This window comes from Uloborus diversus, unplaced genomic scaffold (assembly GCF_026930045.1).
Source record: "Uloborus diversus isolate 005 unplaced genomic scaffold, Udiv.v.3.1 scaffold_12, whole genome shotgun sequence".
Lineage (NCBI taxonomy): Eukaryota > Metazoa > Arthropoda > Arachnida > Araneae > Uloboridae > Uloborus > Uloborus diversus.
The window spans coordinates 4,261,750-4,276,386 of record NW_026557876.1 but is presented as its reverse complement, the minus strand read 5'-3'; the positions used below and the strand labels follow the sequence as shown (position 1 = coordinate 4,276,386).

Sequence of the window (14,637 nt, the reverse complement as noted above, 5' to 3'; positions counted from 1 at the left end):
TCCCCTTTTTTATAATGAAAATGAATTTGATATCATGAAAGTTAAATAATTGTGATTTCCTTTTTGAAGTTCATTGTAGCCATGACATTTGAAACAAATGATAGAATCATCTGTAATTGAAACTGAAAATATTTTAAACCACTGTAGCCACTCGTTCATCCAGGAACAAAGCATGTCCTATCGCACTTTTTCTTTTTACTATTTGTAGCCATTTACAAACAATTTCAATTCTCTATAAATCTAGTATTATGGCATACTTTCTCATCACCGGCGGGAACTTGTGCGTCCTCTCGCGGTTTCCTCTTTTGGAGGGCGATATTCGTAACTAATTATAGGAACACTGGCCGATCGGAACACTACTCCTTCTAGGCACTATAAGCTGTTCATTGCTCGCTGCAGTTATCACTCCAACTAGCACTACCTCTTCAAATGAATTAATAGCCTTTTTCAAATACATCTCATTTTTCTCTACAAAAAGAGCTCGTATACAAACTTTACGTCTTAATCAGTTGTTTACTTTCTACGTTATTTTGGCTACTACGAATTTACAAATAAATTAAATTCATTATTTCCACATAAGCAAGAATTCATTGTTATGGGGCGATGAAGTGAAGTCAAAGTCAAACTGAAGCTCTGCGTGACCAATAGAAAATCGAAGTCTTGTTACCCTTTACTCACCGGTATTAATTGCTGTACTATATCCGTATCGAATAATTTTTGCCTTTATCTTTGCATTATTGGGTAAGCATTTTATTTTTCCATGTGTTAGATGAATTGGCATACTACTTCTACATTTTAATTTATGCTTATTGAGTGCGTTCCTTTGGTACAGGTTTTCACGTGTATAACGCTAAGCATGCATTTCTGTTAAATACCCGCCATCTTTTTAAAAAAAAAATTTTATGTTTCTAGAAATTAAATATTTTTGCTTGCTTCTGAGTTAAACTTTGCTCAGAAAAATTAAATTCATTGCGCTAATGATGTAATTTTTTTTGTACTGCATCCCATTTATGTGCATCACTTTTGATAGTGAACTTCCAAATAGGCTATGAACTAACACTTTGTGCTCTTATTATTTAAAGTCATATTTTTGTCGTTTCTGATATACATTCAGCAAAGCGAACAATTTGGAGTGACTTTATTGTGTGAAATTATTTTAATGCAGTACTATTACGTTAAAATTGCTATTGAGATATTTGCCTGTAGATGGCAGTGCAGCCTAATGATTAAATATATCTTGATCAACTGCTATCAACAGCTTTTCTAAAGGTAATATCTAGACTATAAAGTTATATTTTTAACGTTTGCTCTTGTTTATGCAATCTGTAGTACTCATAGACCTTCTCTTTTCGTCAACGATCCTAGCTGCTTAGGATCTGTAAAAACGCTCATTAAATCCCTTCCGAGTTTTGTTTACCTTGTGCTTGGACTCGCTTTTTTTTCTTAAATAACCGTGACTTGAATAGTTCCCCCCCCCCCCTTAAAGTTTTGTCTTTGATTTCATGTCCTTATTTTTAATTTTTTTTTTTTTGTTAATTGATAACTCCTGTATTGGAATCTAAATGACAGAAGTTTGACCGACTCTTCCAGGGTGAGTTTTTACTTGAAGTTTAAAGCAGACTGAAGATAATTCATATTGTCAAAGTGTTTAGACAGAAATATAAGATTTATTGTTACTTGCATATATTTGCCAAAACCAAAGTTATCTCCAAATGTCAATAAGGAACAAAAAAATCTTCATCTGAAATGGGTGGAGAAAAAGTTTAGGATTCTATCGTTGGCAGTCTACTGAGCATTTGGCGAACGTTTTGGTTTTGATGAAAATGATTAACAGAATTATAAGCCTATTAATTTAAAGAACAGTACAGTGTTGTTGTCGTAATTCAACCTTTGACATTGACTGTTTACCTCTTTTTTGGGATGCAAAAAAGGGGTAATTGCCACAGATTTAAGTTGGAATAATTTTTCCAAATGACTGAAAGTAACATAAATCAATTCAGCACTAATTATTCTTCCATATGTCCCGAAAAGATGGTAACCATCGTCAATGCTGGGAGTCAGCTTATTGGAGCAGCAATATACTTCTTAAAAAAGTGTTTCGCTCTTAGTGTTTCATAAAAAATATAAAAATGAAGCATTACTGATTTGGCTGCTATTGGACAGCAATATAATGAAATTTACGTTTAACCCTGCTCTGTGCAATAACTAAACCATTATGTTTTGTAAATTTCAGGGGAAACCACCTAAATACTCAACAACATTGAAAATCGCTTAGAATTATGTTTTTGATGCTTTAATTTCAAAAAATTACTGGTCCCAATATTACAAAATATGGCCTTGCAATTGCATTTTTAAGAATTTAGTTTGAGAAAATATTCGGGCAAAGGTCTCCATGCCGCCTTTCTTTAATATCACCAGGGTTCGAAAATATCAGATATTTTAGTATATATCTGATAATTTCAATTAGCACAAACTAAAGTCTTCAAAATAGTAAATGCATCCTCAAATCACTATTTATTTTCTTATATTGTTTTTACAATATGTAGACTTAAAATTACGGTTTCTTTCATTATTTATATATCAATATTTCATTTAACATTTTTATCAATTTTAAGAGTTAATTTAGCATTAGCTGTTTTACTCGTTTTTCTTCTGTTGGCTACTTTTTCACAGTTATGTGATTCAGACATAAAAAATATGCATCAGCCAGTGCACAGTCATACGACACTTTCTTTTTTTCTGACTAATGTTTAATAGTTAATTAGGCACTTGTAATATGAATTAAAATGGTTACATTACTAATAATTTCATGAAAATGAAATAAAAAAAGAATATATTACTTTGTTATATTAATGATGTATTAATGCATCATAAAAATATAGTACATAACTTTTTAGTTATTTTGAATAGTAAATGAACAATATTATGATGATTGATATAATTTTTATAGTAAATACCATAGTTGAAAAAATAAATATCGAAAATATCGTATTTTCAAGATAAATATCGAATATATATCATGATATATATCGGCAAACCCTGAATATCACAAGCAATAGGTTTTTTAAACGACACACTTACAAAACATTTAAGTGGGAATAGCCCCTAAATATGAAACATTGCTTAAGTGTTTAGACCATAATTTTGTAAAATTTTCCAAGGTAAGGCTTCAGATCCTCCTTCCCTTAAATCTACAAAGTTTGTCTGAAATTACATTTTTGAAACTTCATTTTCCAAAACTGGCAGGGGGGAGGAGGAATTGATTTCAATCTATTTAAAAAAAAAAAAAAATCGATCAGGGACAGTCCCTGAGCTCCATCTTTTACCCTAACGTCAATAAACATGGCCTATAATCGTGTTTTTAAGGCTTCAATTTCTAGAAATTTCTACTGAGACCCCTATACCTTTTTTTGCTATAGCATCTGCAGAGAAGTCTAAAATTGCGTTTTTAAAACTAAAAGTGTTAAAATTTTGACCGGACCCCTCTTTCCTATCTGATCAAAAAAAATTTTTTCAGTGTCCCACCCAAAACTTTTTTCTGGTTACGTCACTGTATGCAAGAGAAGAATTCAAAGAATTTTGGTTTGAACTAAGCAAAGGAGAAGTAAGTGCCTTTTGTTTGATTCTAAAGAGTTATATTCTCAATTTGTATCTGCATCAATGATACAAAAGAAAAGACTGTTTTGGAGACTGGGAGGTAGGAATATTTTCGTGCACTAGGAAAAAGTTGAGAATTGTTGCAATGATCCTCTGTTTTGTGTGTCTATGACTGCATCTAAGTATTTTCCTGAGAATTATCCGAGGGCAGCCAAAAATCCTCAGATCCTAAAATCGACCTGAAGGAAAAAAAAATTGTATAATCTGTGGATAAGGTGTAACAAAAAGTTTAGTTGCTCAATTAGTATGTTTGATCCAAACTAAAACATAAAGTAATTACTTTGAAGGTATAATCAAAATTAATCTAAAAAAAATTTTTTTTTTGTGAAATCATGATTTTAGTAACGTTAATTATTAGAAAAACAAAGAGTCGAGACAAAGGAGCAAACTGTCTAATCTTGTCCAAATGAGGGATTCCTCTTTCACTTTGTATTGTTATTTATTTTACATGGCTTGAATCCTGTAAGAGAAACATTCAAGCGATGCAAAATAAGCAACATAGAAGCAGCGAAACAACATTCAAGCTATGTAAAATAATCATTCAGCCAGCGTACGATTTCTATTGGTGATTCCTACCGTAAATATGGAGGTTCAATGCGTTGGTGTTGAGAAAAATAACAAGTACTTTAGGTGCCTCAATTTTCATGGACTGATACCGTTTCTTTTCTCAACAGGCAAGTAAGACGCAATGTGAATATGGCAAGATCATAGAATAGCTAGATTTTTTTGGTGTAATGAAGTAAAAACTTCACTCCAGTATTATTAGGGTAGAGGCAGGTCTATTATTTAGGGGGTCATGGAGATTCCCCCCTCCCCCCGGTTTTGAAAAGTTCTTTCATTAAGTAGGAGTGATTTTCATTGCTTTCCGATAAAATTTGCTTTGAGTATTCACCCTTGACCCCCCTCCCCCCTGAAAAAATTCAAAATTATGGGAAGAAGTAAGGCATAAAAGTATCAGTAGGGTTATTCCATGTCAGTTCAACCACACCCCAACACCCACCATCTCAGATTTCAATGAAACTTTGTACACTTCTATGGTTCATAGTCCTAAGTAACCTCCTAAAATATTTCTTCTCTATTGAAAATAGTTTTTATTTTATGACCCTTCAAAGTTTTGAGATTTTGCATTAGTTGTCATTCACAGTTCTCTTAGAATGAACTGCAGCTGTTCGCAAAAAAAATTATTTCTCAACAACTAAAGATAAAAAGTTTTTGAAAATTTTCACATTATACATTAAGACTTCAAGCATTTTAGAAAAAAATATATCAAATCTAAATTTATATTCAGCAATTAAAAAAATTAACAAACTGAAAATTTTAAAAAATTTTCAATAAAAAAATGATTTTCAAAATTTTAATTTTTTGGGATGAGGGTCTAAATTAAAATAATTTATATATATTTTTAAATGATCAGTAACATGTGTGCTAACATATAAAATGAAAATCTTTAGGGGACTTTGAGGGATTCTGCCTCCTTGCCCCCCTTATTTTGATAAAAGAAAAAAAAATCGATCACAATCTTACAATCTTAGCTAATTACTAATAGCATCAAAGAAAATTTGAATAATGACATACATTAGTGTTTGAACCCAAATTTAAATATTTTAATGCTCAAGCTTTTTTTGAATTGAAAGTAGTTAATTAAATTAATAATAGACAATAAAAACAAGTTATCGCGAAATTCGAAATTTTCCTACAACAATTTATGCATACTAAAAATTATTGTTTAGTATGCATTAAGGCAACATAAAAATTTTAAAAAAATCATCTAATTCTAATTTATAACTAAGCAATTAATACAAAGTATTACAAATCCAATAAATACCCAGCTCATAGTTCTTAAATTCCTTCTACCTTATGTCTGTTTTCCTGCTAAGAAGATTAGAAAAAACATATGTCATTCTAATTGTTGTGTTGTGTGTAATCAGATCTAGGCCAAATACAAGTAAAAATTTGATATCTGTCCAGTAATGATTCCCTTTGCCCTGTCCAGTAATGGGCAAAGAACGGACTAAAAGACAAATTCGAAGTTTGACACTTCTAGTTCGCAGAGCTTTTAACTTGTTTCATTAATCTAATATCAAACTGAAACATGGATTTGTTTTCCGCTTATCAAACAGATTACCCCAGTAAAGTTCAATTTCCCATGCCTTCTGCAAAAGATTTTTCTGTATTCGCCCCTGAAGGGGGGTATGTTGTTTAAAGCCACTTTTTATTTTATGCAAATGATTTAGAGTAGTATTATGATGATACTACTCTAAATATTCCTGTTTAAATACAGTGAAACTTCAGTAACTGGACACACTGATAATCCCTGTAACTTCACATTTATTTTTCTTAGGGTTGGCCCAGTGCCAAATTCAATGGCTGAAAATCTATCTAACTTGACACACATTTGCGAGAACCCCCTATCAGTCTGCACCCAATTGCTATTCTAGTTCAATTTTTGCTACCAACATTCTTCCATATTAACTTTTTCTCAGAGTTTTAGGAAATTTCTTTTAGAGAATTCTATCTTTTATCCAGGGGAGTAAGCAACCACTCTGAGCTATTAGTGTAATTCTAAAAGGATAGCATAAAATATACCAAACTGTAGAGAAAGAAGGCACCATTATACCTGTATTCTAAACAAGTGTGAGCAGGACTTTTTATCTTTAACAGACATGACTAACAAGAACTTTTATCGCTTTTCAACAATTATGTATTTATTCTTCATAATATATTAAAATATATTATTGATTTTACTATATACTTTTCAAAGAAAGAAAACGAAAAGAATAGAAAATTCCTTTACTAAAATTAGTTTTCATAATATGAATATTAAGCATCAGTAAGTAAGTGATACACACAGAAACTCTTTAGGAATTAAAATTTTTAAACCCCAGTAAGTTAACATCCACTTAAGTCGAAATTTTTTCATGTTTCCTTGGTTTGTCGAGTTATGGAGGTTCCGTTCATGGGTGCAAGACCTTCCGTCTCAGGACGGATTTCAGTCTTGGACACAATTTCCGAGACGGAGGTGGGGACGGAAAGAAATTCGATGACTTTCTTTCAGTTTTTACGTAAAAAAGAAAAATTTGAGAGTTTGAAAAATATGCTTTAATATTACTGAACCGCTCCATAACCACGAATTTACATCGACATTTTCTCGATTTTCTGCTACGGGTTTGTTTTCTTTGCAACCTGCTTTTGGAGGAGTGGCTTTTAGACTTGTGTCATTTGACTGTTTTTAGGTATAGCTCTGTTGTTTCCAACTCACTGCATTGCAGACCGCGGAGTTGCTCGCTATTATCCCTGATTTTTTGAAATAATCAACTCTAATTGAAAATTTAGCTTTTTCTCATGCTATTTTCAATCATCCTTTCGGTTTTTTTTTTCATTTGCGTTTTTTTTTTTCAAACTTTACACGCATAAAATGAAAATTACGTACGCTCTTAAAATGTTTTAAGAGTTGAATCTGAATCACCGATTGAGAATGATTGCTGACGAGATGAAATGTTTTCGCCACAGAAAGGGCGTCCACATACCAGGTAAAACGGAAACTATCGGGGGTTTTGAAGATTTCAATGAAAATGGGAATTTTGGAAATAATCGATGGGAAATTTCAAGCTGGTTGGAAACACCGATGGGCAACCGTTCCTGCATTTTTGACAAAGACTTGAGGAATCACTATATTTCAGTGTCTTTGAACCTAACATTCGCTAGACTGGAAATATGGGGTACGATTGGGGACAATCTAAGAGGGGGTAGGGCTATTCAAGGGCTCCAGTATGAAATATCAAAAAACTGAATTAAAAGCAGTTTTTGAAGCTAGGAGTGGTTTGATATTTCTCCTTTGCAAACTTTTAAAAATCAAAAAGTTCTAGGCTGTCTTTAATGATGTAAAAGTGGGGAGGGGGAGGTTTTAAAAAAAATCGAAAACTGGAGTCTTAAAAACACTAATTTAGGCAATCTTCAGTGAATTTATGAGAGATGGTTTTGGTGTTCTAACATGAAAATGTTTTGGAGCTGATGCATTAAAAACTATTTGAGACTATACTTATATGACAAAGGGAATTTGGAACCCTCCCCTGAAAAGTGTTTGTAATTGAAGTCTTAAAACTTTTAGGCTATCTTTGAAGAAGGAAGGAGGGGCTCTTTTTAGGCAAAATAACGAAACTGGAGTCTTAAGAGCGCAACTTAAGACCGTCTTGGGGTTCCCCTTCCCCGAAAAATATTCAAAGATGAAGTGTTCAGATCTCAGCTTTAAGTAATCTTTGGAGTACTTAAGAAGAGGGAATGCGAAGGCTTTCTCTCAGTAAATTTTAGAATTCAAATTCTTAAATCTTCGGTGATGAAAAGGGGGAACCACAAATTTAAGTCAAATTTAGTAAGCTTAGGAGAAGGTGTCCGGGGGGGGGGGAGGGGTCTCTTTTCCCGAAAATTTCTTTGCGCTGAAGTTTTGAAATGTTATTTTGGCTATTTTGGAATGAGTTAAGGAATTAAGGGGTCTTTCTCGAAACATTTTCGAAATTGAAGTCTTAAAACTTTGGGTTGTCTTTGGCGATGCGTGGATGGGAGTTGCTCTCTCAATAGAAAAATAAATCTTAAGCACAAACTTACACTGCGTGGGTATTCCTCACCTCAGCACGAAATATTTCCATTTCTGAAACTTTAAGTGCTTTGGGCTATCTTTGGATGACTTAAGGGGGGAGGGTATAGGAAGATTCTTTCAAAAAGTTTCCAAAATGAAAGTATTAAAACTTTTAGGCTGTCATAAGTCATGTTTATAGGTAAGGGGGTACTACTCCTAGAAAAAAATTTAGAAACTGAAGCCTTAAAAATTGAAATTCAAGGCATTTGTGGTGAACTCAGTGGAAGTGGTTCGGGAGTTCTCTCCCGAAAATTTTTTGATGCTGAAATATTTAAAGTGCCACTTTTAGGCTATATTTGAGTGCCTTAAAAGAGGGATGTGATTCGAGGACCCTGCCTGGGGTTAGGATTCAGATCCCCTATTTCTTTTTTTAATTAATGAATATTGGAAAGTGTACCTTGTTTAAAAAATATATCTACTTCACTGAAGCGGTTTTTTTTTTTTGGCTAATTTCATTACCTGCTATTTTATAAAAGAATTATTTTTCAAGTGAAGGCTATATGAGGGAATGGTGCCAGTTCATATCATTTGTCGGCCATACCCTTCCCCCACTTTTCCTTCTTTTCTGGTTTGTTGGCGCTACCTTGGATAAACTTTCCGATCAGAACTGATTTATGTTGCCAAAGTGAAAATCTTATGTCCTAAGCGGTTTTATTGCTGCAATAAAAATGTTAACGTTCGGGGAAAAAAACTAATGGTGGGGAGCTGCGAAAGCTTTTACTCCTAACATTATCCAACACCATCTAAAATTGCACTTTTAGAACTTCAGTTTTGAAACTTTGCTGTAGGAGGGTTCCTGAACTCCATCCCTTCAATAGTGCATTCAAAACGCTTATAAACGGTATGAAAGATGGAGTACAATTTTGTTTTTAAAGCTTCAATTTCGGGGAGAGCCCAGAGTGCTCCCCCCCCCCCCGCCCCTTCTCTAATATTTTTGAAGGTCGTGCAATATTGTGATTTTGGGACTATCAGTTTGAAATAATTGATGTAAGAATCTCTGAACCCCTTCTTTCTTTAATCTTTACCAAAATTTCCCACCATTACTTGGAATTACGATATCAAAATGCTTAAATATTACAATTTAAATGCTTAAAATTCAAATCAAATACAGATTCCAAAACAGGTCCACATTGTAAAAATCTACAACATTTATACACATAAATTTTTCCTTAAGCCCACATGCGGACGGGGGGCTGAAAATATTTTCCGTCTTGAACACATCACCTAACTTGCACCCATGGTTCCGTTGTAGTTTGAATTAGCAGATTTTATACCAATATCTTTTCTCTATTCTATTTATTGCACTTAATTGCATTGCACTAGTGTACAGTACACCCCCAAAAGCAGTTGAGGAAAAGATGCAAGTTATGTGTTGGGAGGGGGGGATCCGGACAAATATTGTTTTTTTCCCTTGCAAATTCTAATTTGGTTTCTTATTCTCATTAAAAAATGTATAAAAATCCATTGAATATGAGAGATGCGATTTATTTCCTCATTTGCTATAAAGGGAGGGAGGAAGGTAATTTACTTTATTTAGAACATATTATTACTAAGCAATCAGGCTATTAACTTTTAAGGGGTGTTAACTGTAATTTCAAGAAAAGAAAAGGATGAATTTGTTGCTGTACAGCAGTAACACTAAAATGAACAACAGTTCCACTATAGCAATTTTTCTCAAACATAAGGGTGGCGGTGGGTGGGGGGGGATCCTGAAAGTGCTAGAAACTGCATGATTATGAATTGGTGTTGGCTTAATTTTTGTTCGCATATGCTACCTTAGATTGGCATATTTTTTGTTCAATTTTAATAAAAAACTAATAAATTTATTTTATGGGAAACATGCCAACGTTGAACGAACTCAGACTTTGAAAAATTGTTTCTAGTGTTTGAAATTTCAATATTTTTGCATATTGCAAATATTTAAATATATTGACTAATCGAATGTTATTTTCATACATGCTACCTTAGATTAGCATATTTTATGTTTAATTGTAGTAAAATATAAATTTTTTTTACGGGAACATGACAACATTGAACTTAATTCGCAAAAATTTGCTTCCCTTGTTTGAGATTTCAATTCTTGTGCATTTTGTAAATATTTATTTTTATATTTTTGGCAATTTAGAAGTTATTTTGACACTTGCTACATCAGATTAGTTTATTTTCTTTTTTATTTTAATAACTAAAGAATTAATTACTTTGGTCTTGTTTAATTATATGCTTATTTATTTTTTGCAATTTTGTATTTTATTATCTTTCGCTAATTTTCGGTCATAACAGATTTTTTGAAAAAAAAAGCAAATGAGCAAGCACCTAACAAATTAAACTTAAAGTTTGTATTTTAGATATAAAGTTGAATTATATACTTTTATATAAATTTGAATTTATAAGTACATCATTTTCTTTATGGCTGCTAAAATAATTAAGGTGTGTAACATGGGTAATTATGTTCTGATTATTCTCTGGAAATCCAGTAGTGTTCGTTATGCTTTTACCTCCCTATATCTCTGATTTTCCTCTTTACTTCAAATGTTCAAAATTACTACTTTAGTGAGGTACTTGAAACAGCTTACGGAAAGAGGCTGTAATCAGCCAGAGGGTTGATACTCGTTCCTTAAGGAGGGTCATAGATCTTCATTTGGATCCAATAAATTGACTAGGACTAGCCTAGCTAGGCCCAGTGCCTGTTGCTGGTTATCAACAGGCACTGAGTTTGGTATTTCTATGCAGAATATTTTGACTTAATAAACTATTTTAACATAAGAATTAAATTGTATGCATATCAAAAGTTATTGTTGCTCATATGTATATTCAAGTAATAAGAGTCTTGGTTTTAAAAATTACTCTCCCTCCCCCTGATTTGCTCTTTGAAACTTTCAGGTAATTTTTTATGAACTCACAAACCATAATCACACCTGAATATTATTCTCCTTCTAAATTTAAATTCTAATTTCAATATTAACCCATTTGTTCCCAAAATAAAACTACTTGTGTCATAATATATGTCAACTTCTTGTGAACTTTTTCAATTTCGAAATATTGCTCTATGAATCTGAACTTGCACATTTATTGATTATTACAAGTTATTCAGTGAAAGCTGAATAGGCTCAAGTTTACATTCAGAGTATTTATCATTTCTTAAGCAGCTTTTGTATATTTTAAGGTGTGGAGACTGGACTGTGAACTTTCATAAACTTTTTTACTAACTTTTAAATTTACTCGATGACAGCTGAAATGCCTTATTGGCTGAACAACTAATACATACATACGAATAATTGATTTGCATACTTTTAAATGATTTGCGAACCTCTAATATTTTAGAACTTAATAGTGCAACCTGAAATTACTTTCTGGGTGGTGTTTTTGTCCTAACGGCCCTTATATTGTAATAAACCACCGTATTAATATTGGAAATAAATGTTGAAACCAGGGGGAGGGGATTTCAAAAACTTCTCTCTGGCAATGCCATTGAACTTGGGTATTTTGATTTCTTCCCTTTTTTTTTAATATTAATTTTCTGATTCTAGAAAATACGCTTCTTTGAATGTGGAGAAAAATTAAACCTCTTAGGCAGGGATGATTGTGTTCCAGTATTTTACCGAATTTTCGGACGTATTTCCGGTATTTTTATATCCGAAAATACCGGAACTGTGTTTTTTTTTGTTATGCTTTTATCTCCCTACCTCCGCAATCTTTTTAAATTATATAATACTCATCAAATATACCTGCAAGAGCCTTAAGATGGACACCTATCCCTTAAGATGGACAAATGTTAAGATAATTTGTATAACACCAGCTCAAAAGTAACTTTGTAACCCATTAAAAATTTAACCAAATGTACACACAATATTTTGACTCCGAACTATTTATTTAATACATTTAATACTATGGCAAAGGTGCACGGGCCAAAGATTACCCCCCCCCCCCCCCGTTCTCGCTTTAAAACTTTCAGGTATTTTTTGATGAACTCACAATCACCCCTGCTCTTAGGATCTGCTTCTTTTTATGACTGAACTTTTAAGACATTTTCAGAAAAACTTTCGATACAGTAGATCTTTCATCAAAGTGTCTCTTGTTGTAGAAAAAGCAATTTTGTTTTCCTATACTTTTTTGTATTATTGCTTTATTTCTATGTTTGCAGCATATGAAATCTGCATACAATATTTTTAGTATGAATTGAAAAAAAATTTTTTTGTCATGAAAAGTACTTGAAAAGTGCTTGAATTTTTTTCTCCCTGAAGGGTATGAACCCTGATTAGTCGTAGCATGGAAAATGTCACAAATTTGGAAACATTTAATTTCCCCAGCTGTGTTTTTGTAAATAACTTGTTTTGCCATGTATATACATATTACTTTTGTATATTATAATATGTAGCATTGTTATTTCAGTTCAATGTAATTTTTATCGCCCCTCCCCATACTTACGATGTTTGGGGGAGGGAGTTGAGCACTCTCTTTCAGTTGAAATAAGAAGTCAAAATGCTTCCGGTATATTACTATCCACAAGTCTAAAAATATTGAGTGGTGTCCTGTTATCTATTAGAAACTTTTTTACATGTATTTTTGAACCACCCTAGTTAAGCTATTTACTTATTCACTAAAAAATAAACATACAATCTTCCTCAACTTACATTAAGTCAAAACAGTGAGAAAAAAAGAAATATGTATGCGTTTTATAAGATAAGAATTCTAAAAAAGTCTTTTTTTCAGTCCTTGATGAGTTTTATTAAAATATTTAAAATACAAGAAGCATACAGTTTCCTTTTTTTCTTCGTGCATTTTATTTCAGGTGTTATTTTTCCAAAAAAAAAAGTAAAATAATTTAATGTTCTACTCTATTTTTATTCTTTCTCAGTTTATATACTTCCATATTATTTCTCTTTTTTTTCCTTAGAAAAAAGAAAGCTGTTATTTATTTTGATTGTTAAAAAATTTATGGAAAATACACCCATATGGATATGGGACTTTATATTGTAGTAAGATTTTATCAAGCTCAGATGCGTAATTATTTTCTACTGATTACTGAATTACTCAAACTTAGATTTTATGAATTTTTAACTATATATAGGAAAAGAATTATCTAATTTAACATCTAACTTGAGCATTTTAACTTGTTAGTATCAAATACTATATTTAAATAAATTTAAATTTCAAAAATTTTATTTAAATCAGAAAAATCCAATTTAAATAAAAAAAAATCAGAGTTTTTTTATATATATTTTTAAAAATCCTGATTTTTATCAACACTGTTAGGAAATAAGATCGAACAATTTCAACACTAGTTTATAATCTGTTTAATGAAATATGTAGTTTTTTGTTGTTCTTGAGTACTGATTAAAAATTTCCCAATTTATCTGATGAAACTCACTGTATTCTGTCAGTGCATTACGTTTTTATACATCATTCATTAAAACTTTTTATACAGTTTAACCTCAAATTATTTGACAAAAATTTCCAGCAGATTCCATCAATATTTCCGTTTAAAATTGCGTTTGAGGAAAAATATCAGCAATTTGACGCTAAAAAACATTTATCGCCGCTTTGATTTCATTAAGTTTCATAACGAAACTACCGTTCTTGCCACTCTAATCTCTTTCAAACCGGTCTCCGGGCTTGGTCATAGCGGCCAATGGAAGCAGTATATGAGTCGTTCCTCTACCCTATTATAGAACTCTTTGGTACAAACAAGAACGTTTTCGCAGTAGTCAACGGTTGCGATAGTTGAAAATAAATGCGAAATACAAAATGCAACCTAGCTTTCTTTTACGCATTTTCTGTTTTTTCGTGAGAAATTTGGTTAGTAGAATTATTATTAAATAATTATCTTTGTGATCGATGCTTCCTTCCGGAGATGGAGTGTTGAAAAGTATGTTTGTATTATTGAATAAAAAACCTTTTTCTTCCGTCATAATATATTTGTTCTTTTTTTTTAAACAAAACGTTTCAGAGAGAATCTACCTTTTGAAAGGTACAAGTACCTGTAACATCAACAAATTTTTACAATCAAATTTGGTCCTTTGTAACATCAATCACTGTATATTAGTTATATTTCGAAGTTGTGAAATTGAGAAATTATCTGTGGTAAAATTATACAAACAAATCAAGTTTCAATTTACATGAGTTTGGTAGAATTCCACTTTTAAAATTTTTGGACCCATAACAATATCGTTACTTTTCTTCAGAAATTCACTAACACCGAAAACTCAACCTGTAGCGAGGTACAGACACATTTATTTATTTATATTGGGCTTTTGAATTGAATTTTTCAGTGAATCCAAGTGTGAATCCAAATGGATTCGTATTCACAGATGTAAATCAGAAATGATTTGGATTCATAGGTCTGAATC

General features: G+C 31.9%; 1 protein-coding gene across 1 annotated transcript in view; it reads left to right on the top strand.

The window, feature by feature from the left end:
* Positions 1 to 589: 589 nt before the first annotated feature.
* LOC129232434 (14-3-3 protein zeta-like) overlaps positions 590 to 14,637 on the top strand; it is a 36,193-nt gene continuing 22,145 nt past the window's right edge. Inside the window, exon 1 of the mRNA XM_054866580.1 lies at positions 590 to 741. The gene's annotated coding sequence lies outside the window, so the exon portion shown is untranslated. The remainder of the gene's footprint in view (positions 742 to 14,637) is intronic.